The sequence below is a fragment of the Sapajus apella genome, unplaced genomic scaffold (genome assembly GCF_009761245.1).
Source record: "Sapajus apella isolate SASKATOON/1434 unplaced genomic scaffold, GSC_monkey_1.0 scaffold134, whole genome shotgun sequence".
Classification (NCBI taxonomy): Eukaryota; Metazoa; Chordata; class Mammalia; order Primates; family Cebidae; genus Sapajus; species Sapajus apella.
Window position 1 is genome coordinate 2,768,143 of NW_022437074.1, and position 26,155 is coordinate 2,794,297.

General features: G+C 39.6%; 1 protein-coding gene across 2 annotated transcripts in view; it reads left to right on the plus strand.

Annotated features, from left to right (window-relative positions):
- The window catches only part of LIMS1 (LIM zinc finger domain containing 1), a 137,322-nt gene that overhangs the window by 1,101 nt on the left and 110,066 nt on the right, over window positions 1-26,155 (plus strand). The window lies entirely within an intron of this gene.

Here is a 26,155-nt window from a genome sequence, read left to right on the forward strand (position 1 = left end):
AAGCTACTGTCACTGACCTCTGCACACAGTTAACGTTAAAATTCCTTGGTCTGTCTTGCAGTTTGAATGGACTTGTTACCCATTGTAACACCATATATTTGTCATTTGGAAAATATTGGCTCACTGAGTTAGGCAGATCCCAAGCTGACGCATTTCATTAATAGTACCGAATAACATTCGTTAGCATCACTATTGATTTAATTAGGAAAGTCTCTGCTGAAAGCCATCAGATACAAGATAGTGCTTACAAGTTTTCCAAAATCGCAATTTTCAATTGAAAGCTTGCTTTTTATCATTGGAAACAAAATATAGTCAGTTGTTTTTCTCAAAGTGACAGACTCTTCAGTTTCAAGGAAATATCTGGCAATGCAGGTTTAAATAACTGTAGTTTGTCAGTTGTTCTTTCCAGTAGAAGTGATATTTCATGAAACAAAGAAGTAATTCAGCTCATCGGTCAATTATAGAAGTACACACCTGCCATGTGGTCACAAGTAACAAAAAAGAAGAGTCAAAGCTCAAGACTTAATAACATTAATAATTTGTACTTCTTCATCATAGACTTTTTTTCTTAAAGTATTGACTAGTAAGTTGATATAAAATTTAAAGTGTATGTGAGATATTAAGAATAATGGATATGTAGTGTAAGTAAAGGAGATAATAGTTTCCTTTTAAGACCTTCAAACCTCTTTTTGATGCAGCGTCTCTCCCCATCTCATCCGCTTCCCATTCTGAACTTTCCATTAGTAATTTACTTTTTGGAGGGAAGGTATTAAGTTCATTCAAATTGTTGTGCATCCATCATCATCATACATGTGCAGAAATCTTTGTCTTACAAAACTGAAACTGTACCTATTAAACAATAACTCCCCATTCCTTTCCTCCCACCAGCCCCTGGCAGCCACCCTCCTACTTTCTGTCTCTGACTTTGACTACTGCTAGTACCTCATATCTCTCATAAGTGCAGATACAACTATTTGTTGTGTACGTCATAGTTGGTTCCTTTTTGTGCTAAGTAGTGCTCCATGGTATGGATGTACAGCACTTTAACTGTTCACATGTTGAAGAACATTCAGGCTGTTACAGTTTGGGGCTATTAAGAAAGCTACTATGAACATATAGACAGGTGTTTTGTTGCTGTTTTTGAGATAGTGTCTTGTTCTGTCACCTAGGCTGGAGTGGAGTGCAGTGGCATGATCACACCTTACTGCAGCCTCAACCTCCCAGGCTGAAGCAATCCTTTGACCTCTGTCCCCCAAGTAGCTAGAACTACAGGCACACGCCATCATGCTTGGATAATTTCTGTATCTTTTTGGTAGAGACAGGGTTTCACCATGTTGTCCAGGCTAGTCTCAACTCCTGGGTTTAAGTGATCTGCCTACCTCAGCTTCCCAAAGTACTGGAATTTTAGAGCCACTGTGCCCGGCCTACACAGGTTTTATGTGAACATAAGTTTTCCTTTTCTGAGATAAATGTCCAAGAGTGTGCAGTTGCCAGATTGTACAGAAATTGCATGTTTAGCTTTTTTTTTTTTTTTTTTGAGACAGAGTCTCACTCTGTCACTAGGCGCCAGGCTAGAGTGCAGTGGCGCGATCTTGGCTCACTGCAACCTCTGCCTCCTGGGATCAAGCAGTTTTCCTCCCTCAGCCTCCCGAGTAGCTGGGACTACAGGCGCGCACCACCACACCCAGTTAATTTTTGTATTTTTTGGTAGAGATGGGGTTTCACCATGTTGGCCAGGCTGGTCTCAATCTCTTGACCTTGTGATCCGCCCACCTTGGCATCCCAAAGTGCTGGGATTACAGGCGTGAGCCACTACGCCCAGCCTGCGTGTTTAGCTTTTTAAGAAACTGATAGATTTTTCCAGAGTGACTGTACCATTTCATCAAGGACATTTAAAAGTGAAATTGGCATTATTTTCCTGTGAGTTCATGGAGGAAAAGAATTCAGGGCCACTACTACTGCCCTCATTAGTGCGAGTGACAAGCAGTTGTACTGACTGTTGTTTTTGCACTACCTGTGTGAACACAGTGCACAATGCTGCAGTGACTTCTTCTTAGGAATGTCTTAGTATGATGAAAATAGTTTTGATCTCTCAGACCCCTTTAAAAGGTCTTGGAGACTCTCAGAGGCTCAAGGTCATACTTTAAGAGCCACTGTTAAAGACATAATCCTAAGTGATAAGGGATATATGCAGGTATTGGGGATATTTAAAAAGGAACAAATACAAAGATTCTCTTAAAATTGTTCTTGAATGCTTGTGATAGTGTGTGCTTTTTAGTTTTGGGGAGTTTTAGTAGGGCACAATAACTAAAACTTAAGGAACCATTATGGAAGAAGCAACTTTCTACCTTTCAGGATTTTTTTCCCCTGGTAAGAAGATGGCCAGTGGCATTATAAAAAGAGAAAATGCCATGGGCCTGAGTGTCTTCATACCTTTTCAGTGCTCTGTGCCTGTTTGTATGGGGGAAAAATTGAACCCATGATTTTTAAGAAAACTAAGGAAAGTTTGGTGGTAGAAAAGATAATTTCAGCTCTGGTGGTTCTGTTACTTGCAGGCTTAGAGAAAACTGTCCATCAGGATTGTGCTGTCTTGATTTTATTTGATCATTCCCACCCTTTCCCTTTACTGTAGCCCCTTGACCTGTCTCCTGGGCAGTTCTTTCTTTTGCTAAATGTGGGTACAGCAGGTAGGCTTTCCTTTCCTCTTAGAGAGGGGGGCCTTGGAGCCCCTCCACTGGGTCAGAGAAACTTCATAGCTATAGCAGATCACTAATAGGGAGAGCAGAGCTTTACTACGAAAGCCTCTATTTTCAATAATGTGTTTGCTCTTCAGATAGTCGTTTAAATAAACCTCAGTATAGGTCATATTCTTACCTAGGTTTGCACTTAAACTGAAGGAAAAACATCTCAAACCATTTTGTCAATTTGATAGTTATAACTACGCATTAAGCTGTGGTTTCCCACCCACAGGGATATTGTCTACATTATATGGTGGACTGTTGCCACATTGTCTTCCAAAAAACTTTAATATTAAGACACTTGAGAAGCAGGAGCTGTACTGCCTGTTGCCATATACTGTGCATTCTTCAGCAACGGAGGTTTTCTTTTCTCTTTTCCTGATATAATCTCATCTCTTTTATTTGATAATCTCAGACATTTCCACTTTGGATCTTACTGCAGGGATGAGTAAGGGAGACATTTTCCTGCATCTTTTTTTCACATTGGAGCATGTTTTGGAGCTTGATGAATCTGCAGTGACATTTAACAGTGGGGTGGGGCAGCTTCAGATAAAGCAAGGGCTGAAGAGTGCATTCCGTGAGAGGTAGGAAGAAAGGTGCAAGTCAGTAGTTCATCTGCTGGCAGCATGTGCCTGGTGTGGGAGGCAGGGCACTCAGCATCAGCACACCAGGAGTCCAGGGCTTTCAGGATGTCTGAATAGCAGGCAAGGTAAAGCAAGATAACAAACAACATACATTTACAAAGAATGTTTACACATACATTCTCTATACAAAAATGGAATCATAGTCATACTGTTCTGCAACTGCTTTTTTTAATATTAAAAAAGCCTTGGTAAAATATGCAAAACAAGATTTACTATTTTAACCATTTTTAAGTGTACAGTTCTGTGGCGTTATGTACATTCATGTTGCTGTGCAACCATCACTACCCTTCCTTTCCAGAACTTTTTCATCTTCCCAAACTGAAACGCTATGTCTGGTAAATATTAACTCTCTCTTTCTGGCAGCTGTTTTTTTTTTTTACTTCAACAAGCTGTCTTAGAGGTTTTCCAGAATGGTATATCTGGGTTTATCTTATGTTTTTTAACCTTAGTTTTAATGGCCACATAGTATTTCACAGTGTACATATGCTATGATCCATATAACCAGTCCTTGACTAGTGGTTATTTGAGTTATATTTTTTAATTATCACAAACACTTTGAACATCTCTTCTAGAGTGTTTTTTGTTTTGTGTTTGAGACCAGGGTCTCACTCTGTCACCCAGGCTGGAGTACAGGGTGCAGTCATGGCTCACTACAACCTCAACTGCAGGGATGGTGCATGCCACCATCCATAGCTAATATTTTGTATTTTTTGTGAAGACAGGGTTTCCGCATGTTGCCCAGCCTAGTCCTGAACTCCTGGATATGAGCGATTCACCCACTTCGGCCTCCCAAAGTTCTGGGATTATAGGCATGAGCCACCACACCCAGCTACCAGAGTTTTTGTAGCTTCCTGAGTGTAGAGTTAGTATGTGCATGGATGGTTGGGTCCATATTCTAGTCCCAGTTCTGTCCCTTCATGGCTCTTTGACCTTGGTGCTGTCAGCATGTTTAAGCCTCAGATTCTTAATTTATAAAATAATCCCTCCTGTCTCAGAGGTTCATGGGGTAATTAAGTATGAAGGCAAATGCAAACATTTCTGAAAGTGTACAGATGAAATTTTTAGTAATTGTTACTTCTGGAGAGGGAGTCTAGGCACTTGAGAATCTAGGATGAGAGGGAAATTTTTTATTGTGTAGCTTTTTGTACTGTTTTGATTTTTAAAATCATGTGTATGTTTTCATTTTAAAACCATTTAACACCATGCCAGGAACATAGTAGATGCTTAGTGAATCATCGTTTCCTATCATCCTGGTTCTTTTCTCTTGGACTTATACTGCTGCTAATGGCACTTCACATGGTTGCTTTTGTTTCTTTTCCTTCCCTCCCTATAGCCACTTTCTTGCTGAGTTCTTACCTTAAAATTTTTTTCTCTTGAATCCATCCTTTTTCTTTTTTCACTCTTTCTCACTGATTTCCTTTTCACCCTGGTTCTGAAAATCTTTCAGATGAACATAAGATGACAGTATTAAGGCTGGGAAAGACTTGAGAGAATGCAGAGCCATTGCGCTGTGGACTGTATATTTATTCCAACTGGCTGGAAGAAATTCATGCACATATTAAAAGTTTGAAGTGGAACAAATAATGTTTTTTGAAATGAGTATTTCTATTTTTCACTTAAATGCTGATAAAGTATAGATTCTTTTAAAGAGTTTTTTGAATTTGTGGTAGCATTTATATAATGCATGCTTTATCTGTTAACATATGCTAAAAAAGACAATCATGGTGATATGAAGATCTAAGAAAATTTATTAACATTTAAAGAATGGCTTTATATGTGAAAAAGTTGGAACCTACTGAACTAATGCACTAAGCACTTTAGTGGATCCCCTGCATTAGCCCTTTATTTAAATAAACTGCTCCTTTATTTTACAGGACAGGAATTGTCTCGAGAGGTAAAATAGTTTATTCAAGGCTGAAGAGTGAGTTAGCAGCAGGATTAGGAATACAGTCCAAGCTGTAATTGTATCGTGGGATCCCCTCTGCTATATTGCACTGGTTTGCTCTGTTACTTTATTCACATTGCATTGTTACAGTTTTTTGTATGAATATGTTTTGTCTTTTTATCTGTAGTATATTGTAAATACCTTGAAGACCAAGACTTTATCAGGCATAGCTGAGCCCATTAACATAGTGAGTCTAGAAATGTCTGAATGAATTATGGATGTTGGCCCAGATTGTTCTGTTACAGGTGTCCTGGATGTCAGTCTCTTTCAAGTGATTCTTTTTGAAGAACACTTCAAAAGTGTTCTTGAAGACCTGGTATTCCTAGCCACATGTGCTGGTGCCTGGAACTTTTCCTCCCGGGAGAGATCCCTTCTTATTGATGGGCTTCTTTACCAATGGATCAGCTGAGTGACAAATGCTACCAACTACTTAAACAGATTATATGTTTACTTCTCATTGGTAAATGTAGTTGTCGTTTTGTTTTTGTTTGTTTACTTTTAAAGCTGGGCACATTGCTGTCCCATATAAAATCTGCCTTGTTACAGTGAGGAAGGGAAGAAGAATGGACATTGGGTAGGTAGTTACAGCTTTGCCACAGCTGGCTATTTCTCCTTCTCAGTGCAGCAGATTCAGCAAGATTTTCTTTTCTATGCAGGGTACAGTGCAGGTACACCTGACTGATCTGTTGGTTTCAGATTTTTCTAAAGCACTATTTCAATCACATATTTTCAAAATATTGAGAAGCTGCTTATTGCCTATCAAGTAGGTCCAAACTCCAGCAGCTGGAATTTAAGGCTGTTTGTGCTCTAGTCCAACCCATCTTCATAGCCTTGTCACATACTATTTCGTTAGCTTGTGTCTCTCTAACGCACTGCCTTTTTCTGAAAATGTTGATTTCCTACCTCCGTGCTGTTCATGCTCTTCCCTTGGCCTGGAAAATCATCATCTTTTGTGTTTTCTTGGCAGCTGGGGCAAAATTATCGCTTCTCTTATAAAGTTCCTGGAGCATTAATTTAGCCTCTGCTATGTGCTATGGAATTAGGAAGTCAGAGCTTTTTCTGTTCTCCTAAAGCATTTGACTTCTTTTTCGGTAATTATCAATTTCTGTTTTGTTTTATAGTTTTTTGTATATATGTCTAATCATTTCTGCCAAAGTGTAATCTCTGGAAGTAAAGGAATGTCTTAATCAAATTTGTTAAATATCCAAAGAATAACAAAATGGACAAGAGGCATTATTTCTCCTTTATTTATTAGTGAGTTGAAAAGTTCAGGGCTAGCTCTGCTTAGTGTCTTTGACATTGTTTGAATAAATTCACAAAACTTTGAGTAAGACAGGGACAATTTTCTTTGGTTTAGCTTGACTCAACATACTGTTGGCAGAGACCCAACATCATGAAACATTGAGGAGAAATTCGAATGATATTTAGGCATCCTTGTTTAGTATAGTTTACTCTTAGGCCACTCTTTTGGAAACTCTCTTAGTCATAACCACCTTTTATTAATTACCTACTTCCGCACAAATACCTTATAGATGTTATTTTATATAATCTTACCATTACAGCGTTCAACCAGATGCCTGGCTTATTTGGAATGATACAGGGAAAATTCAAGAACCAGGGAGAACAGTGCTGTCAAAACATGGGCTCCAGACTTCTCATAGCATGGGGTTTGTGCTAAAAATGCTGATTGCTCCGCCTCATCCCATACTTCTTGAGGGAAGAATGTCATGAAATCTATGCTTTTTAATTTTGTATTACCCAGGATTTCAAACATATACAAAAGTAGAGAGAACAGTGTATCTCCATGTGCCTCCACTCAGCTTCAGCAATTATTATTTTATTTTGTTTTATTTATTTGAGATGGAGTTTTTGCTCTGTTGCCCAGATTGGACTGCAATGGCACTCTTAGCACACTGCAACCTCCACCTCTTGGGTTCAAGCGATTCTTCTGCCTCAACCCTCAAGTAGCTGGGATTGCAGGTGCCCACCACCATGCCTGGCTAATTTTTGTACTTTTAGTAGAGATAGAGTTTCACCATGTTGGCCAGGCTGGTCTCAAACTCTTGACCTCAGGTGGTCCACCCACCTTCGCCTCCCAATGTGCTAGGATTACAGGCTTGAGCCACCATGCCTGGCCAGCTTCAGTAATTATTGACTGATAGATAATCTTTGAAGTCCAACCTTTTTTCGCTCCTCTCTTCCCTGTGTCATATTACAGAGATTTTAATCTATATCCTTAAAAAGTAAGGACTCTTTTAGTACTGTTTGAACATAACCTCAGCGTCATCACACCTGAAAAAGATGAATAGTAATTTCTTGATATAATCAACTATACAATATGTGTTTAAATTTCTATTTATCTCAAACATGGGTTTTATTTTGTGGTTTTTCTTTTTCTTTCTTTCTTTCTTTTTTTTTTTGAGACGGAGTCTCTCACTGTCACCCTAGCTTGAGTTCAGTGGCGCAATCTTGGCTCGTTGCAACCTCTGCCTCCCAGGTGCAGGCAATTCTCCTGCCTCAGCCTCCTGAGTAGCTGGAATTACGGGTGCATGTCACCACGCCCAGCTAATTTTTGTATTTTTAGTAGAGATGGGGTTTCACTGCGTTGGCCAGGATGATCTCGATCACTTGACCTTGTGATCTACCCACCTCGGCCTCCCAAAGTGCTGGGATTATGTGCATGAGCCACCGTGCCCGGCCTATTTTGTGGTTTTTCTAAATTGAGATCTGAATAAGGTTTTCACATTTTTTTAGGTTTGTAAGTCTTTTAGTCTCTTTTAATATGTAAGTATACCTTCTTTTTCTTTTCTCTTGTGATTTTGTTGTTGCTGTTGTTGAAGAAACTGCATGGTTATCTTAAAGAATTTCCTTCCGTCTGGATTTACCAGCTTGTATCCTAAGGGTATGTGGTTTAACATTCTCTATTAAGTATACATATTTTTGAGATGGAGTTTTGCTCTTGTTGCCCAGGCTGGAGTGCAGTGGCGCTATCTTGGCTCACTGCAACCACCGCCTCTTGGGTTCAAGTGATTCTCCTGCCTCAGCCTCCCGAATAGCTGGTACTGCAGGCGTGTACCATCACACCCTGCTAATTTTTTAGCAGAGACAGGGTTTCACCATGTTAGCCAGGATGGTCTCGATCTCCTGACCGCATGATCCACCCGCCTCAGCCTCCCAAAGTTCTGGGATTACAGGTGTGAGCCATTGCGACTGGCCCCCCTACTCTCTTTTAAATGGGTGTTACTCTTACATTATGAGACCCTCTGGTTAGGATGGCATCTGCACTTCCTGGAAGTCCACTGGAGTGGTGATAACTTCCTACTCATATTAAGTGATCCCTGTTCATTGGCTGATTGGCATTCCATCAAAAGATATAGTTAATGTGTAAGGGTCATTTATAGCTAAACCATCAGAACCTAGCTGATCATTCTCTAGCAAGCCTGTCAGAGTGATTTTTTTTAAGACAATAGTACAAATAGTTTTATGTTAACTATCATATAGCATTTGAAATGTTCAATTAAAGATGGAAGGGATGCCGGGCACGGTGGCTCACGCCTGTAATCCCAGCACTTTGGGAGGCCAAGGTGGGCAGATCACCTGAGGTCAGAAGTTCAAGACCAGCCTGGCCAACATGGTGAAACCCCATCTCTATTAAAGAAAAGTAAAATAAAAATATATAAAATAATAATAATTTAAAAAAAGATGGAAGGGAGATAATCTCTAAAGGGCAAAGTAAGTTGATTATGGAGACTTCTGTAAAATACTTGTAAATCATTTGGCTGTGAATGCCATCCATATTTTATAATGGAGAAAAGTTTCCTTAATGATGATTGTGTTTAAAGTATAGTGTTTTACTTTTCAGTAATGGTCTCCCTGACTACAATTGTGTCTCTGTAACTTTAGCCTGTTAATGAAAAAATAAAATGGCTGATACTTAAGAGTTCTCATTTCATTGTAAGGTAAGAGGAAGGGTTGATGGAGTTCATTAGGGGGAGTTGTGGTTTGAAGTTGTTTAAATGTAATGTAAATTTTGAATAAGTTTTTCCCTTGCCCTTTGTATTACAAAGGAGCAGTTTGACTTTGATTTCAATACAAAACTGGTGTGTTTCCACACTTACTGATAGAATTGTTGAACTTTAAGTTGCTGGCTGTTAAACTTTAAGTTGCTGGCAAGCAGGCCAAGACCTATTGTGGATTGGGTGGTGGATGGCCAGGCAGGACATCCTTAGGGATTGTCCTGTTGTATCCTTCATCACCAAAGGATGGTGTAGGGCAGAGGTAGAATTGATGAGATTGAGGTGTCTTTCTCTTTCAAACCCTTAGAACATGATGCTGAGTGTCTCTGGCCAGGTCAGTTTGCCAACTGCTGGCTCCAAGATGCTGGACACTCTCTTGGTTGGTAGTTCTCTCATAGCTGGGCTCACAGCACAGATGCATAAAGAGACAGGTAAAAATGACAGGTGCTAAGCCCGTAATTAGCCAGAAGGGACTGTTGACAGCTTGACTTATGTCTTCTATCCAGTTTAGATTTATTCTTTAGGTGTCCTAGAAGCTAAAGTATATGAATATAGTTTAAAATTTGCCTGATTCCTCAGGCTTGTGTTGAACACTTCTTTCTGCTATTCTAATGGGATGTTTCAGAACAAAACAATTCTTCATTCTCCACTTTCAAATTTTCTCATTGGGAGAGTGTGTGGAGGAAATGATGTCGAAAATACCAGAGTTTAAGGTCATTGCCTACGTTAGAATATATTGGTTCCCTTGGGTTTCACTGGATTGCTGTCAGAATAGTTCTTGTCAGAATAGTTCTTTCTTTAGAGTACAATATGGACTTTGTCATAGTGAAGCGTATTTTAGGAATACATAGTAGTCTTAATTAGAATCTGGAGATGGAGTAATTCATTCATCAAATGAGCAGCCTTTTGTTTTAGGAGTGCAGGTAGTGATATTTTTGCAATAGCCATGAAACCTTTGTAAACATGGCTAGAGACTGGTTTTCTCTTTTTAAAAATGGGTTCAAGAAGGTAGGAGCTTTGTGACTACCCCCATGAAATCTGGAAAGCTGTGTTCCCACTTAGCCCATTTCAGGTCACTGAATGTGTTTACATGACTGAAGATAATGATGAAAAAATGTGGTTAAAGATTTTAAAGCGATACATGTGTAGGACACTAGGTGACCTGGTTTATAAGATGGACAAGAATTACAATAATGTAACTTTGAGGTGGGTGTAAGGGTAATTTCTTAAACAATTTAACAATGTTTAGAGTTTTGTTTTTTTTGTTTCAATGCTGACTAACCCACATCAGAAAATGAGAACTTTTTTTTGTCTTTTGGGCATTTGCCAGATCTATACAAAACATGAAACATCTGCAGATGTCTGTTTAACTCAGTTTCTTTATACTTAGTAATAGAATATTTTAACCCTGAGTATGAGGTATATACTATATGAAAGCCACTTTGTTTTAGACCTGGGTTTTCCAGTGTTTATCAGGTGCTTTCCCTTTGGGACTGGTATTCATGATGACAGCAGACATTTGTGAAGTGTAGAATGTGATGCTTAATTTTATTACAGAACTCTCTATTGAGTTTGATGAGAGACCAACAGAGTTCTAGCATTTCCTTAAAATTCAGAGGTCTGTTCCCCACCCCTACACCATCGGCAAAGGGTCATTTTGGGATCGTGAGAACAGACAAAAAGATGAGTATTCCAAACTTGAGCTCTTTTGATTTTTAAAAGAAGGAAAGGAAAAAAACAAAAACAAATAACCTCACATCTCTGATAATTTCCTCATTCATTTAGAATGCTTTCTGTGAGCTTGGCGCTATGGCTTACGTGTATAATCCCAGTACTTTGGGCTGCCGAAGCAGGTGGATCGTGAAGTCAGGGGTTCAAGACCAGCCTGGCCAAAATGATGAAACCCTGTCTCTACTAAAAGTACAAAAATTAGCCAGACTTGGTGGTGAGCACCTATAATCCCAGCTACTGGGGAGGCTGAGGTAGAGAACTGCTTAAACCTGGGAGGTGGAGGTTGCAGTGAGCCAAAATCGCGCCACTGCATTCCAGCCTGGGCAACTGAGCGAGACTCCGTCTCAAAAAAAAAAAAAAAAAAAAGAGTGCTTTCTATGAAGGAAGTTGTGGTGATAAGTTTGGAATGTGGAGGGTGATGGGAACTCCAAGGATATAGGGCTTGGAACTTTTTAGAACTGAAATTTTCTTTTGCACTGTCATGCTTTCTAGGATAAAGCATTACTGGAGATTAGCTGAACAAATGAGATGAAAGCTAAAATATGCAGTTGCATATTTTAGATAAATTTTGATAAGAGGTTCTAAGAAATATAGTATTTTTCTACAAAAAGCTATTTATGCTTTTTGGGATACTTGATATTATGCTCATGGGACAATGCATCACATATAATAGACATTCCGTGATTATTTGTCAAATGAATAAATAATGATATAGTACATTTTGTTTGGTATATATGGCTTTTTGTTTGGTTTAGTGAAGTATATTTCTTTAAATATTGCCATAAAATAATATGTGGATAGTTGCTAATAAGTACCCTTTCAGTTGACATTAAATTAGACTTGGATTATTTCAATAATCTGTGCAAGTACAGTGGGTTTTTTTTTTTTTTTTTTTTTTTTTTTGAGATGGAGTCTCTGCTCTGTCGCCAGGCTGGAGTGCAGTGGTGTGATCTTGCCTCACTGAAACCTCTCTCTTATGTTCCAGCGATTTTCCTGCGTTAGCCTCCTGAATAGCTGGGACTACAGGCACGTACCACCATGCCCAGCTAATTTTTGTATTTTTAGTAGAGACAGGGTTTCCCCGTGTTAGCCAAGATGGTAAGTACAGTGTTCCTTTTCCCTGTTAGGAGGCAGTGCAGGAACAAGTAACTTGACGTGGGGAGATGCTATATTTTAGATAAATGAAGTTTCCAGATTATTGGGTTAAATTTTTTAGCTGAAACATTAATTTTTTTCTTAAGAATTTCTTCAACTTTCCATATTAATATATAGCATCAATGCTATTAATCAGAATTCCAGGTAGAATTCTTATGGTAAAATGGACAGAATTATTATGAAATTTCTTGAGAGGAGTAAACAGGCAAGAATAGCAAAAAGCTAATTATTAAAAGGAAAGATAAATGGATAAAATCTGTTAGTAACAGAATTTGTCAGTATGCATCAAATTTGAAATGATTTATAATTGTAATTCATAATTTTAATTATGAATCAAACTTAAGAATGTGTGAAGAAAACTGGGTGTGAATAGGTTTTGCCAGCATTATTTTTACTAGCAGAAAGTTTGAAACTATGTAGATAAACAATAAAAGGATCACTTAAAAAGCCTGATGATACCCTAAAGTTTAGTGAAATTATATAATATTTATCATATTTATTAAAGCTTTGTAATATTTTAATGTCATGACATTTCATTATTAAGAAAAGCAGTATGTGAAATTGTAAATGTGGTATGATTACAACTTTATAATGTTTAAACATAAGATGACTGTGAAAAACCTGTAATCCCAGCACTTTGGGAGGCTGAGGTGGGAGGATCACTTGAGGCCAGAAGTGTGAAACCCCAGCCTGGGCAGCATAGCAAAACCTCATCTCTACAAAAAAAAAAAAAATATATTCTAGTTCAGCCGGGCATGGTGGCACACACTTGTAGTCCTTGATAACTGGGAGGCTGAGGTGGGCAGATCACTTGAGCCCAGGAGGTTAGGTGCAGTGAGCTGTGATTGCACCACTGCACTCCAGTCTGGGTGACAACAGTGAGAGCCTACCTCAAAAAACAAAAACAAACCCACACAGCTTTGTTTGAAGTACAATTTAAATAGTATAAAATTCACCTGCTGCAAGTGTATAAGGCTTTTATGTATTTATACAGTTGCATAATCATTACAACAGTGCTGTTTGAGAATATTTTTATCATCCTAGCAGTTCATTCATTATATATAAATATATATAACTAACATATTTAACTGTATATTTTAAATTAGTATATATTTACCTATATATAATTATATAGGTAATATATATAGTATATGTATTATATATAGTTAACTCTCATATATACACATATATATACATATATATGTATATACCTATGTATACATGTATATACACATATATATGTATATACCTATGTATACATACACACACACACACATGCACACACACATATTCTTTTCTTTTTTTTTTTTTGAGACTGGGTGTTGCCCTGTTGGCCATACTGCATGATCACTCACTGCAGCCTTGACCTCCCAGGCTTAAGCAATCCTTCCTAGTGGCTGGGACTACAGGCATGTGCCACCATGACAAGCTAATTTTTAAATTTTTTGTAGAGATGAGGTCTCACCATGTTGCCCAAGCTAGTCCGGAACTCCTGGGCTCAAGTAATCCTCCCAGCTTGGCCTGTCAAAGTGCTGGAAGTACAGGCACGAGCCACTGTGCCTAGTCCTATTTAACTATAAACACCAGGAGTTTCTTCAGTACTTATGTTTCTGAGGCATAGAGATAGAATCGGGGAAATGAAGTCTCTACATCTGAGAACCCTACGTCACGGCCGTATCCAATGAAAAATAAACCATGTTTAATCAGGAAGGCTCTGAAGAAGGTACCAGTGCATGAGAAATCACTGTGGGCACTGATAGGCTGTTAAAGAGAAAAGTGTAAAAAGACTCGTAATTCACATGGGCCTCATCCTGACATGAGAGAATGTGCTGCTACTTTCTAGCATGGTCTTCTATGCTCTCTCCTGTACACAATTTGTAAAGTTTAAGGTTTCCTTCTCTCACTGCCCAGATTCAGCCTGACTAAGTGCAGATAAGTATCTTCTGAGGGAGAGAGTTAGGGATTGTCTGGAGCTCACTGCCATTTCTCTGCTTTTAACTTTTGGTCCTGTTTTAAATCATTGCTCCACAATTGAAGCAAATGGCCTTTAGCTATTATATAAACTTGGAGAGCCAGTTGAGGACAGGGCTTGATACTTGGCAGGAGTAAGTGGGGGTCATAATAGAAACTTTGTTAGTGGAATCTGGGCTAAAGTGTCTCTAGGAAGGGCCCAGGATCACACAATCCCAAAATTATCTAGAGTTAAAGAGACTTTAGAGAACTATCCAGTTATATTTCATTAGAAATAATGATAGTTTTGCATTCACATTCCTACTTTGTGGTCTTCTCTCTGCTTGGAAAGAAGATCCCTTGCTTTCTGAACTACTCATAGTAGTGCCGTAAACTGCTAAGGAACAGGAAATTCCAAATTGCAGGCTAGTGAAGACTCAGCCCAGCCTTCCCAGAATCTCTGGGGACCTGGCTTCAGGCCATGCACCTCTAGAACTACTGTGAGGACGCTGTTGGACATTTATAGTATACAAAAGAGTCATGCATCATATCATTTTCAATCTCAACGTCCAGGATTTGTGAGAATTACAGAGGTCTCTGGAATATGAGAAAAACTAAGATTACTCTTCTGCCATACAGAGAACTTTGAATGTTAGGGACAAACATTTATGTGTATGTTTCATGGTATAGATTATCCTCATTCTCTCTCTCTCTTTTTTTTTTTAGATGAGCAAACCAAGACTCAGGAAATGCTTGTTTACTCACATAGTGGGTTGATAAAGTGACAGAGCTGAGGTTGAGACCTGGGCCCTGGAATTTCAGATCCCATCCATTCCCTGCTGCATTACATTTTCTCTGGGAAATCTGTTCAGTGATAGGGAAAACCTTGTTATTCTGAAACCAAGGAAATTGTCAGGAGAGGATAGAATTACTGAAGAGAGGACAGAAGAGGCAGAGGAGGAATGACAGCTCTTGGAGGGGACAGGGGTATTAAGATCCTGCGGAAAATCTAGGAGATGCTGCTGCTTATTTCCTGTGTATTCACTTGATACCTACTGCCCTTAGATCTTCTTCAGTATGAGCCATACCAACTAATGGCTTCATTCATGCCAGACTGTAGAGTCTACACTTTATTCTCGAAGACTGGTCACCTTCTCCCCCTGTACTTGGCATGGTGACCCATTGGGTAGTGCTGCTGTAGGTTAGTCTCTAAAAAAGAGTATCTTCCTTATTCTAGAGTTAGAAACTCTTAATATGGATGGGGTGAAAACATCATTCTCAGCAAACTGACACAAGAATAGAAAATCAAACACTGCATGTTCTCACTCATAGGTGGGTGTTGAACAATGAGAACACATGGACACAGGAAGGGGAGCATCAGACACTGGAGTCTGTTGGGGAGGGATAGGTGAGGGATGGAGGGGTTGGGAGGTTGGGGAGGGATGACATGGGGAGGCATGCCAGATGCAGGTGATGGGGGGATGGAGGCAGCAAACCACATTGCCATGTATGTACCTATGCAACAATCCTGTGTGATCTGCACATGTACCCCAGAACCTAAAGTACAATAAAACATATATATTAAAATATATATATGTATATATATTTTAAAAAATATATGGATGGGGTGATAAAATGCAAGAGATTCATAATGGCTTGTCATTAGAGCTAGAGTATATTATTTATCACCATTGATTATTTTGCCAAATGTTTTGTTTAAAAAGCTTCTTAGTTCTTAGTTTCTGGATGCCTCAGGGTAATTTGTCATCTGCACTATTCAACATCCATGCCATTGCAACTGAGAGGAGTATGCTGGTTTCTAATGTTCAGAGTGCAGCTGGTAACCACCTGACAAAAGTACATGATGTGATGCTCTCAGGAGATGGCCAGACCCCCTGGTCACTAGGGGAGGTACACTCTTTAGGTGAGGGACACGCAAACCATTGTCGAATAGCTCCTGTGTGCAGCGAGGGACCAGGAACATGATCATTATCTGGAAGCTTATTGGAGATGTAGAATCTTGGGCCCTATCTATCTCAGGTCTACCAAATCCAAATCTGTGTTTAGTGAGATTCTCTGGGAGTTCGTGTGCATATTAAAGTTTGAGAAACAGAGGTATAGTGGACAGTGCTGGCTGCCTGTCAGCATCCATTTCCTTTGTTTTTCCTAGTAACGAGATGCAGATTTTCTTCAGTTACTTCCCCCTCACCCTTAGATAGCTAAGAATCTATTCTTTATCTAAGCATGTCAGAGCATGGTTATCCCATGGTGACTGTTTATGGTCTAGAGGTGTCCACATGATCTGAGTAGGAAATAAGGAAATACTTATTTTTCAAGGGGGGTTGGGGAAGCATTTTCCTTCACATCCAGAAGGAGAGTGCAAATAATGAAGCATAGCCGTGACTGTATTTCCACTGGCAGCCATCCTGTGACCATGAGGGTATCAGTCTTGAGATGATTCTGACACTAAGTTGTCAGAGCAGACAGACAGGAGGAACCTGCATTTTTGGTTCTGGTACTCACCTGCTGGTCATAGGATCTAGGTCTGGATCTCTCTCTGCCTGTGATCTCATAGTTATGTGTGATAATAAATTTTCTCATGGTTTATACCAGTTTGACTTTGAGTTTTCTGATTTCCTGCAGTTGGAAGCATCCTAGTAAGCTCTGCTTTGGTAATGAGCGCTCTGAATGCAAGATGCTGTGTGCATGGTCCTCCTGTGAAACGCCTACATTCTTAGGTGCTCCTAGACTTTCCCTTAATCTTGTGAATCATGCTTTTACCCTGTGGTGATTATTCCATTGCTCAGATGAAAGTTGGTGGAGGGAAAGGAAAGCTGCAAGGGCAGAGAGTAGAATTGGGAGGCTGTCCTGAGGGAAGGCCGGCTTGCGCTCAGAAGCGCTGAGTGCTGGGCTGTGGGGTGAGCCAGGCTGCAGTTGGCTCGCTGTGGAGTCCACTGGCTGGAGTGCTGGTCCATGCTTTACCCCTCATTTGGTGTTTGAACCTCAGTTTCCTCATCTGTAAAATGGAAAGAATCATAATGAAATAGTGGAGGTAGATTGGAAATGCTTTCAAAATTGACTCTTTTTTGCCTAGTTTAATTATCCTTACTAACTTTTTGTTTACTATGGTAAAATATAAATAACATAAAATTTACCATTTTATTCATTTTAAAATGTATAATTCAGTAGCAGTAAGTTTACATTCACAGTGTTCAACCGTCACCATTGTCTATTTCCAGAACTTTTTCATCTTCCTAAACAGAAACTCCGTACACATTAAACAATAACTCCCATTCTCCCTTGCCCCCAGCCCCTGGTAACTTCTGTTCTACTTTTTGTCTCTATGAATTTGCCTACTCTAGATACTTTGCCTGTTCTAGGTAAGTGGAATCATATTTATATACACACACACACACACACACACACACACATACATATATACCTATGTGTGTCTGTGTGTGTATATATATCCATATATATAGATATATATTTATATTTTATATATATATATGTATGTGTGTGTGTATATATATATATATGTGTGTGTGTGTGTGTGTGTGTGTGTGTGTGTGTGTGTGTGTATGTATATGGAGTGCAGTGGCACGATCTGGGCTCACTGCAACCCCCATCTCCTGTGTTCAAGCAATTCTCCTGCCTCAGCTTCCTGAGTAGTTGGGACTAAGGCCTCTGCCACCATGCCCAGCTAATTTTTGTATTTTTGGTAGAGATGGGGTTTCACCATGTTGGCCAGGCTGGTCTCGAACTTCTGACCTCAGGTGATCCACCCGCCTCGGCTTCTCAAAGTGCTAGGATTGCAGGCATGGGCCACCACACCCGGCTGGAATTTTCTATAAATTAAAGTTTCAAAGATTTCAATGAAAATGATTCATGAAGTTGTTGATTTCAAGGTACCCAACTTTGTGTGTGAGAACAAATGGTTTATATCTACTAATAAGCACAATGTTATCTTTATGATCTGTGAGAAACAAAAGGCTGAATGTATGAAGGGGAAATTATGGATATAAAATGCAAGATCTCACAGTTCTGTTAATACTTTCTAGCAAACAGACTATTTGATACTTAAAAATTATAAGTACAGGACTATGAAGAAAGCCATTGTGAGAATTCCTGTTACAAGATCTCTGAAACATACTAAAAGGTAATCATAGATTTAAAGTGAATTGCCCTTTCTTTCTTTGAAATTATAGGATTGGTTATATCAGCCCACCTGAGGATTTGTATGTTTTTATATTACTCAAAATGCCTTTGTCGCACTGGCATTTCTCATCCTTTATTAAATGTTAATAAATTGACAATCTATAGAGTACATTGGAGACAAATATCCTTTTACATCAGCTGGAAGAAAACTTTTAAGAACATATTTAAATGTACAAAAATAAGTCTTCAGAACTCTGCTAAGGCGCCTCAGGCAGCTCCTGATTCTTACTGTTAGGACTGGCTGAGCAAAAAGCTTATATCACTTCCACGAAATTATTCTGTACGGGATAATTTATATACCCTTAGACATTGGCTTTAATTCAGAGTTTGCACATAAAGTCCACTGTAGAAGGCTATGAAGCTAGATCATCACGATAACCCTTGATATCCATAGGCGTGAGAAATGCTAGCCTGGAAAATGGGAGAATTGGTTCCTGAGAATTTAAAAATGTCCTCAGTGACATTAAAACACTTCAAAATAATTTGTAAAAATGTGTTTTTCTGGCCGGGCACGGTGGCTCACGCCTGTAATCCCAGCACTTTGGGAGGCCGAGGCGGGTGGATCACGAGGTCAAGAGATCGAGACCATCCTGGTCAACATGGTGAAACCCCGTCTCTACTAAAAATACAAAAAATTAGCTGGGCATGGTGGCGCATGCCTGTAATCCCAGCTACTCAGGAGGCTGAGGCAGGAGAATTGCCTGAACCCAGGAGGCGGAGGTTGCGGTGAGCCGAGATCGCGCCATTGCACTCCAGCCTGGGTAACAAGAGCGAAACTCCGACTCAAAAAAAAAAAAAAAAAAAATGTGTTTTTCTACAGTGAATTACATCACATGTAATTGGAAAAGTTTCTTTTATTGGTCTAAATATGAGTTGATTTTTATTGCCTATGATATATAATTACTTATATTCCATAAGGAGTAAGAAAATAAGACTTTCTAATTGTGGTCTTATAATCAGTCAACTCTTAATTTTTAAAAACTATGACTTTTAGTTTACAGCACTGTGCTGGTTTTATATTAGAAACTATAATTATGAAGAGGCATGATAAATCTAATCTCTTTATAGGGATCACATTCTTCACATTTAAAAGACATTTTTCTGTTATCCTCTCCCTCAAATGAAACCTCGGTGAAATTGGAAATACTCTGTCTTCAGTGTGCTTGTTGAGGAACCTAGAGTCAGTCTTCAGCATATACTTGTGGGAAGTGTGTGGAGTGTGTAGGTTTGTGGGTGTGTGTCCTTTTATAATATTTTCAGTGAGTTGATCAACATTTAAACTGACAAACAATTATAAACTGGTTTGACACTAAAGCAGCCTTAAAAGCTATTATCTAAAAGTCACTTAGAGCACAAATATTTATGCCAGGGACTGTCGTAGGTGCTGGGGAGTCAGCAGTGAACAAATGGAGCCCACCCACCAACCCCACCACCTCCCATGAAATCCTGGGTTCTCCCCAGGTTGGAGAGTCCTTTGCTCCCTCATTTCCTGCCTGAGGAAGAGGTGATAGAGAATGCCTCCCTGGTGTCCTTCCTGCGGGGAGGTCTTCAACTGTGTATTCTCAGGGCCAGCAGATGACAGGCCACAGAGTGGGTATCCACAGGTATTTTTTGAGTGAATGATGAGACTGCTGTCACCTCTCAACTGGACTGTTTTATTAGCTTCCTAACAAGTCTCCCTCCCTCCCTCCTCCTCCCCTGCTGCAGTCTATAATTAACACAGCAGCCAAAATGATCTTGTTAAAATTTAGTAAGTCAGATCCCATCAATCTTGTTCAAAGCCCTCCAGTGGGTCTCCATTTTACCCTAAGGAAAAACCATAGTCTTTGCAGAGACCCAGGGGTCCTCACAGTGTTTGGTCCCCTGCTGCCCTCTGACTTTGTCTCCTGCTGGTCTTCCCCTCATTCATTCCCTTTTATCCACATCTGTCCCCTAGCTGTTTCTCAAACATACCAGCTGGGCTCCCATCCCAGAGTCTTTCATTAGCTGTTCCTGCCCAAAGACTGGCAGAGCTCACTCTTTTACTTCCTCTGGGAGGTCCTCTATAGCTGTCCTGTCAAAAATTGCCCTGACATTCCTGATTTCCCCCTCCCTACTTATTTTTCTCCCAACAATTAGAATATAGTTGTCTTTTTGTTCACTGCTAAACACGAACACACACAGAGCCTGGATGGATGGATAGATTTTAATTTTGTTGTCATGTCTGTCCATACTGTAAGCTTCACCATGGCAAGAGTTTTTCTGTTTTGTTTTTTTATTGTACTTTAAGTTCTGGGGTACATGCGCAGAATGTGCAGGTTCGTTACATAGATATACACATGCCACGTGGTTTGCTGCACCCATCAACCCATCATCTGCATTAGCTATTTCTCCTAAGGCTATCCCTCCCCTAGCCCCCCACCCTGTGACAGGCCCCGGTGTGTGATGTTCCCTTTCTTGTGTCCATGTGTTTTCATTGTCCACCTCTCACTTATGAGCGAGAACATATGGTGTTTGGTTTTCTGTTCTTGAGTTAGTTTGCTGAGAATGATGGTTTCCAGCTTCAGCCATGTCTCTGCAAAGGACATGAACTCATTGTTTTTTATGGTTGCATAGTATTCCATGATATATATGTGCCACATTTTCTTTATCTAGTCTATCACTGATGAGCATTTGGGTTGGTTCCTAGTCTTTGCTGTTGTAAACAGTGCCAAAACAAACATACAAGTTTTTCTGTGTTGTTCATTGTATCCGCAGCAGCTGGAAAAGTGCCTGTTAGGTACCCAGTCAGTATAAATTAATTTTTAAAACTCTTAATCAGTGTTTCTGCCTGAAGTATACTTTTAGTAGGGCCAGAATGATGCCTTCTGTGTGTCTGTATGTGCTTTGATAAATAACCATTGATTTTGCCACACTGTGGTAGCTCAATGCTAATTGGTCTGATTCTGTTTCCAATGAGACAAAAGAGATTGAGCCCTTGTCTTTCCCAATAAACCCAGTTGCTTAGTGAAAAAATGAGCTGCATTTGTTGTTAGGCTGCAAAGTGCAAACACCAGTACAGACCTCACTCTCAATAGTGTTGATATTTGTCACTTACCAGCTGTTGGAATCTCTCACTCTGTTGGTATTTTGTTTGAGAAATCTCCAAACTGCTTTCCACAGTGGCTGAGCTAATTTACATTCCCCACAACAGTGTATAGTGTTCCTTTTTCTCTGCAGCTTCACCAGCATCTATTATTTTCTGACTGTGCTTAATCTGTTTGGATCTGTGTTTAACACAGTGTATCTTCTTAAGTACCCCATGAAGTAGGTACTATTATTAGCCCATCTGACAGAAAACAAACCCAAGATTTAATCAGAGAGGCTAAGCAGTGTCATCAAGGTCATGTGGTACATTAATAATTTGTATTGAGGCAGAACCAATGCAGTATATGTGTGTGTGTGGTTGTATGCATCTGTGTGCGTACATGGAGGAAGATATACCTCATTTTACTGCACTTTGCAAATATTGCATATTTTACAAATTGAAGGTTTATAAAACCCTACGTCAACAAGTCTGTTGGTGCCATTTTTCCAGCATGTGCTCACTTCATGTCTCTGTGTCACACTTTGGTAATTCTCACAATATTTCAAACTTGTTCATTATATGTTATGGTTCTTTGTGATCATCAGTCTTTTATGTTACCATTGTAATTGTTTTGAGATATCACGAACTACACCCAAATAAGATGGCAAACTCAAATGATAAATGTTGTATGTGGCTGGGTGCGGTGGCTCACGCCTGTAATCCCAGCACTTTGGGAGGCCCAGGCGGGCAGATCACAAGGTCAAGAGATCGAGACCATCCTGGCCAACATAGTGAAACCTCATCTCTACTAAAATACAAAAATTAACTAGTAGTGGTGGTGCATGCCTGTGGTCCCAGCTACTCGGGAGGCTGAGACAGGAGAATTGCTTGAACCTGGCGGAAGGCAGAGTTTGCAGTGAGCCGAGATCAGGCCACTGCACTCTAGCCTGGTACCTGGTGAAAGAGCAAGACTCTGTCTCAAAAACAAAAAAATGTTGTATGTGTTCTAACTGCTGTACTTACTGGCCATTTGCACATCTCTCACCCTCCCCTTTGGACTCCCTATTTCCTGAGACACAATAATATTGAAATTAGACTAATTAATAACCATACAATAATCCTTTAAGTGTTACAGTGAAAGGAAGAATTTGCACATCTCTCACTTTAAATCAAACACAAGAAACAATTAAGCTTAGTAAGGAAGGCATGTTGAAAGCCAAGACAGGCTGAAAGCTAAGCCTCTTGCACCAGTTAGCCAAGTTGGGAATACAAAGGAAAAGTTCTTGAAAGAAATTAAAAGTACTACTCCAGTGAAAACAAAAATGATAAGACAGCAAAACAGCCTTACTGCTAATACAGGGAAAGTTTTAGTTGTTTGGGTAGAACATAAAACCAGCCACAACATTGCTTTAAGCCAAAACCTAATCCAAAGCAAGGGCCTAATTCTTCAATTCTGTGAAGGCTGAGAGAGGTGAGGAAGCTGCAGAAGAAAAGTTGGAAGCTAGCAGAAGTTCATTCATGAAGCTTAAAGATCTCTGAAATGTAAAAGTACAAGGTAAAGCAATAAGTGCTGATGTAGAAGCTGTAGCAAGTTATCCAGAAGATCTAGCTAAGATAATTAATGAAGGTGACTAAACCAAACAACAGATTGTCAGGGTAGACAAAATAGTTTTCTGTTGGGAAAAGATGCCATCTGGGACTCAAGGCTGGAGAAGGGAAGTCAGTGCTTGACACCAAAGCCTCAAGGGGCAGGCTGACTCTCTTGTTAGGAGATAATGTACCTAGTGATTTTAAGTTGAAGCCAGTGTTCGTTTACCATTCCAAAAAAGCCAGAGCCCTTAATAATTATGCTAAATCTACTCTGCCATTGTTCTGTAAATGGAACACTCAAGCCCAGATGACCACACATGTGTGCACAGCATGGTTTCGTGAACATTTGAAGCCCACTGTTGAGACCTGCTCAGAAAAAAAGATTCCTTTCAAAACATTATTGTTCATTAACAATGCATCTAATCACATAAGAGCTGTGATGGAGATATATAAGGAGATTAATGTTATTTCCATGCCTGCTAACACAGCATCTATTCAGCCTAGGGATTAAGGAGAAACTTCAAGTCTTATTATTTAAGAAATACTTTTCATAGGCTCTAGCTGCTGCAGGTGGTGATTCCCCTAATGGGACTGGGCAAGTAAAATGAAAATGCTCTAAAAAGATTCAGCATTCTTCATGCCATTAAGAACCATTCATGATTTATGGGAGGAGGTCAAAATATCAATATTAATTTGCAAGAAGTTGATTCCAGCCTTCCTGGATGACTTTCAGGGGCTCAAGATTCAGTGGAGGAAGTAACTGCAGATGTGGTGGAAATCATAAGATAACTAAAATTAGAAGTGGAGTCTAAGATGTGACTGAATTGTTGCAATTTCATGATAAAACTTGAACAGATGAGGGATTACTTCTTATGGATGAACAAAGAAAGTGATTTCTTGAAATGTAGTCTACTCCTGGTGAACTTCCTGTGAAAATTATTGAAATAATAACAAAGGATCTAGAATAGTACATAAACTTAGTAAAGCAATTTCCGGGTTGAGACAGTTGACTCCAATTTTGAATGTTTTAGTGACCAGGTGCAGTAGCTCATGCCTATAAATAAACCCAGCACTTTGGGAGGGTGAGGTGGGAGGATTGCTTGAGTGTAGGAGTTTGAGATGTGCCTGGGCAATACAGTGAGATCCTGTCTCTACAAAAATAAAAATAATTAGCCAGGCATGGTGGTACACTATGATCCCAGCTACTTGGGAGGCTGAGGTGGGAGGATTGCTTAAGCCCAGGAGTTCAAAGCTACAGTGAGCTATGATCACACCTGGTTGATAAGCCAAGACCCTGTCTCAAAAAAAAAAAAAAAAAAAAGGAAAAAGAAAAGAAACATTGTTTGCCACAGTGAGGTTTTCTTCAGTTGCCACAGCCACCCCAGGCTTCAGCAGCCACCATCCTGATCAGTCACGTCAACATCAGGGAAGAACTTGCAAAAGATAACAACTTGCTGAAGGTTCAGATGATTTGTTAGCATTTTAGAGCAATAAAGTATTTTAAAATTCAGATCTGTACTTCTTTTTAGGCATAATGCTCTTGCACACTTAATAGAGTACAGTGTAGTGTAAACATAACTTTTATATGCACTGGGAAACCAAAAAAACTCATGTGGCTCGCTTTATTGTGATATACACCTTATTTTGGTGGTCTGAAACAGAACCCTTAGTAGCTCCAAGGTATGTCTGTATAGAGATAAAGAGATAGAAAGAGAGCTTGAGAGAGACTTATTTTGAGGAATAGGCTTACAGGATTTTGGAGGCTGGCAAGTTTAAAATCCACAGGGTAGGCCCCAATCTTGAGACCCAGGGAGGTGCCAGTGAAGGCTGTCTGTTAGCAGAATTCAAACTTAGTTATACTTCCAGTTGCTTTTACCATTATGCTGTGCCTCTTATATAAACCTGTTAGCTCAGCGCTTTGCACATTGTACGATTTAATATACAATTAAGTTCCACAAGAGTGTTTGAAATGGAAGGTATATAAGATTGCTACAGCTCTGTTGTCATGTTAGGGCTGAAGCTGGAATTGGGATTGTCAAAGAGGGGATGACAACACTGTAAAAGAAATACGGATGTGGGTAATACTGTATAGCCTAAGGGAACTTGTCTGTTGTAAACATCCAAAATGAGCACTTTGTACTGTAGTCACTTTACCCCAGGGTTACAGGGAGGGAAAGGGCCAGTGCTCTGCCCTAGCTGTTCAAGAGAAACTCATAGTTCCAGGAAGTGTTCGTGCCGGACAAGATCTCTGAGCTTTCTCCAAGTCCCATTTCTGTCAAAACTCAGAACTGCTCCATAACTGAGTTGACCTCTGGAATGCTTGATTCTTTCAACTCAACTTTGTTACTTACAGCTGTTGTTAAAAGCCAGGAGGTAACTTTTTCCTTACTTGGATACCGTGTCTGCATTCCTCATGGTTTTTGAAATGGAATGTATGTGAAGGTTGCTACAGCTATGTTGTCATATTAGGACATAGCCAAGATGATACAGTTTCTGGAAAATTTATGACAGTGGCTACTTTAAAATTTGGTAGCACAAAAGTCTCTAATAAAATATGTGTGACACATTATTTAGTCATCTAGTAATCATGGATAGTGTTAAACAACTTTTTTCTATCTTAATTGGAGTAAGAAGTAAAGTAACTTAAACCTCATTATGAATTAGTTATAATTCTATCTTGAAAGACAACTGAATATTAAAGTGAATGCTTAAGAAGACAGTGAACTTGGCTGGGTACAGTGGCTCACGCCTGTAATCCCAGCGCTCTGAGAGGCTGAGGCGGGTGGATCACAAGATCAGGCGTTTAAGACCAGCCAGGCCAATATGGTGAAACCCCATATCTACTAAAAAACAAACAAACAAACAAACAAAAATTAGCCAGGCATGGTGGTGGGTGCCTGTAGTCCCAGCTACTTGGGAGGCTGAGGCAGGAGAATCACTTGAACCCAGGAGGTGGAGGTTGCAGGGAGCCAAGATCACGCCACTGCACTCCAGCCTGGACAACAAAGTGAGACTCTGTCTCAAAAAAAAAAAAAAAAAAAGAGAAAAAAAAAAGAAGAAATGAACTTGTTATAATAGGTAAGCAGAGAAATCAGATGACCTTTTAAATCATTCTTTGGAAA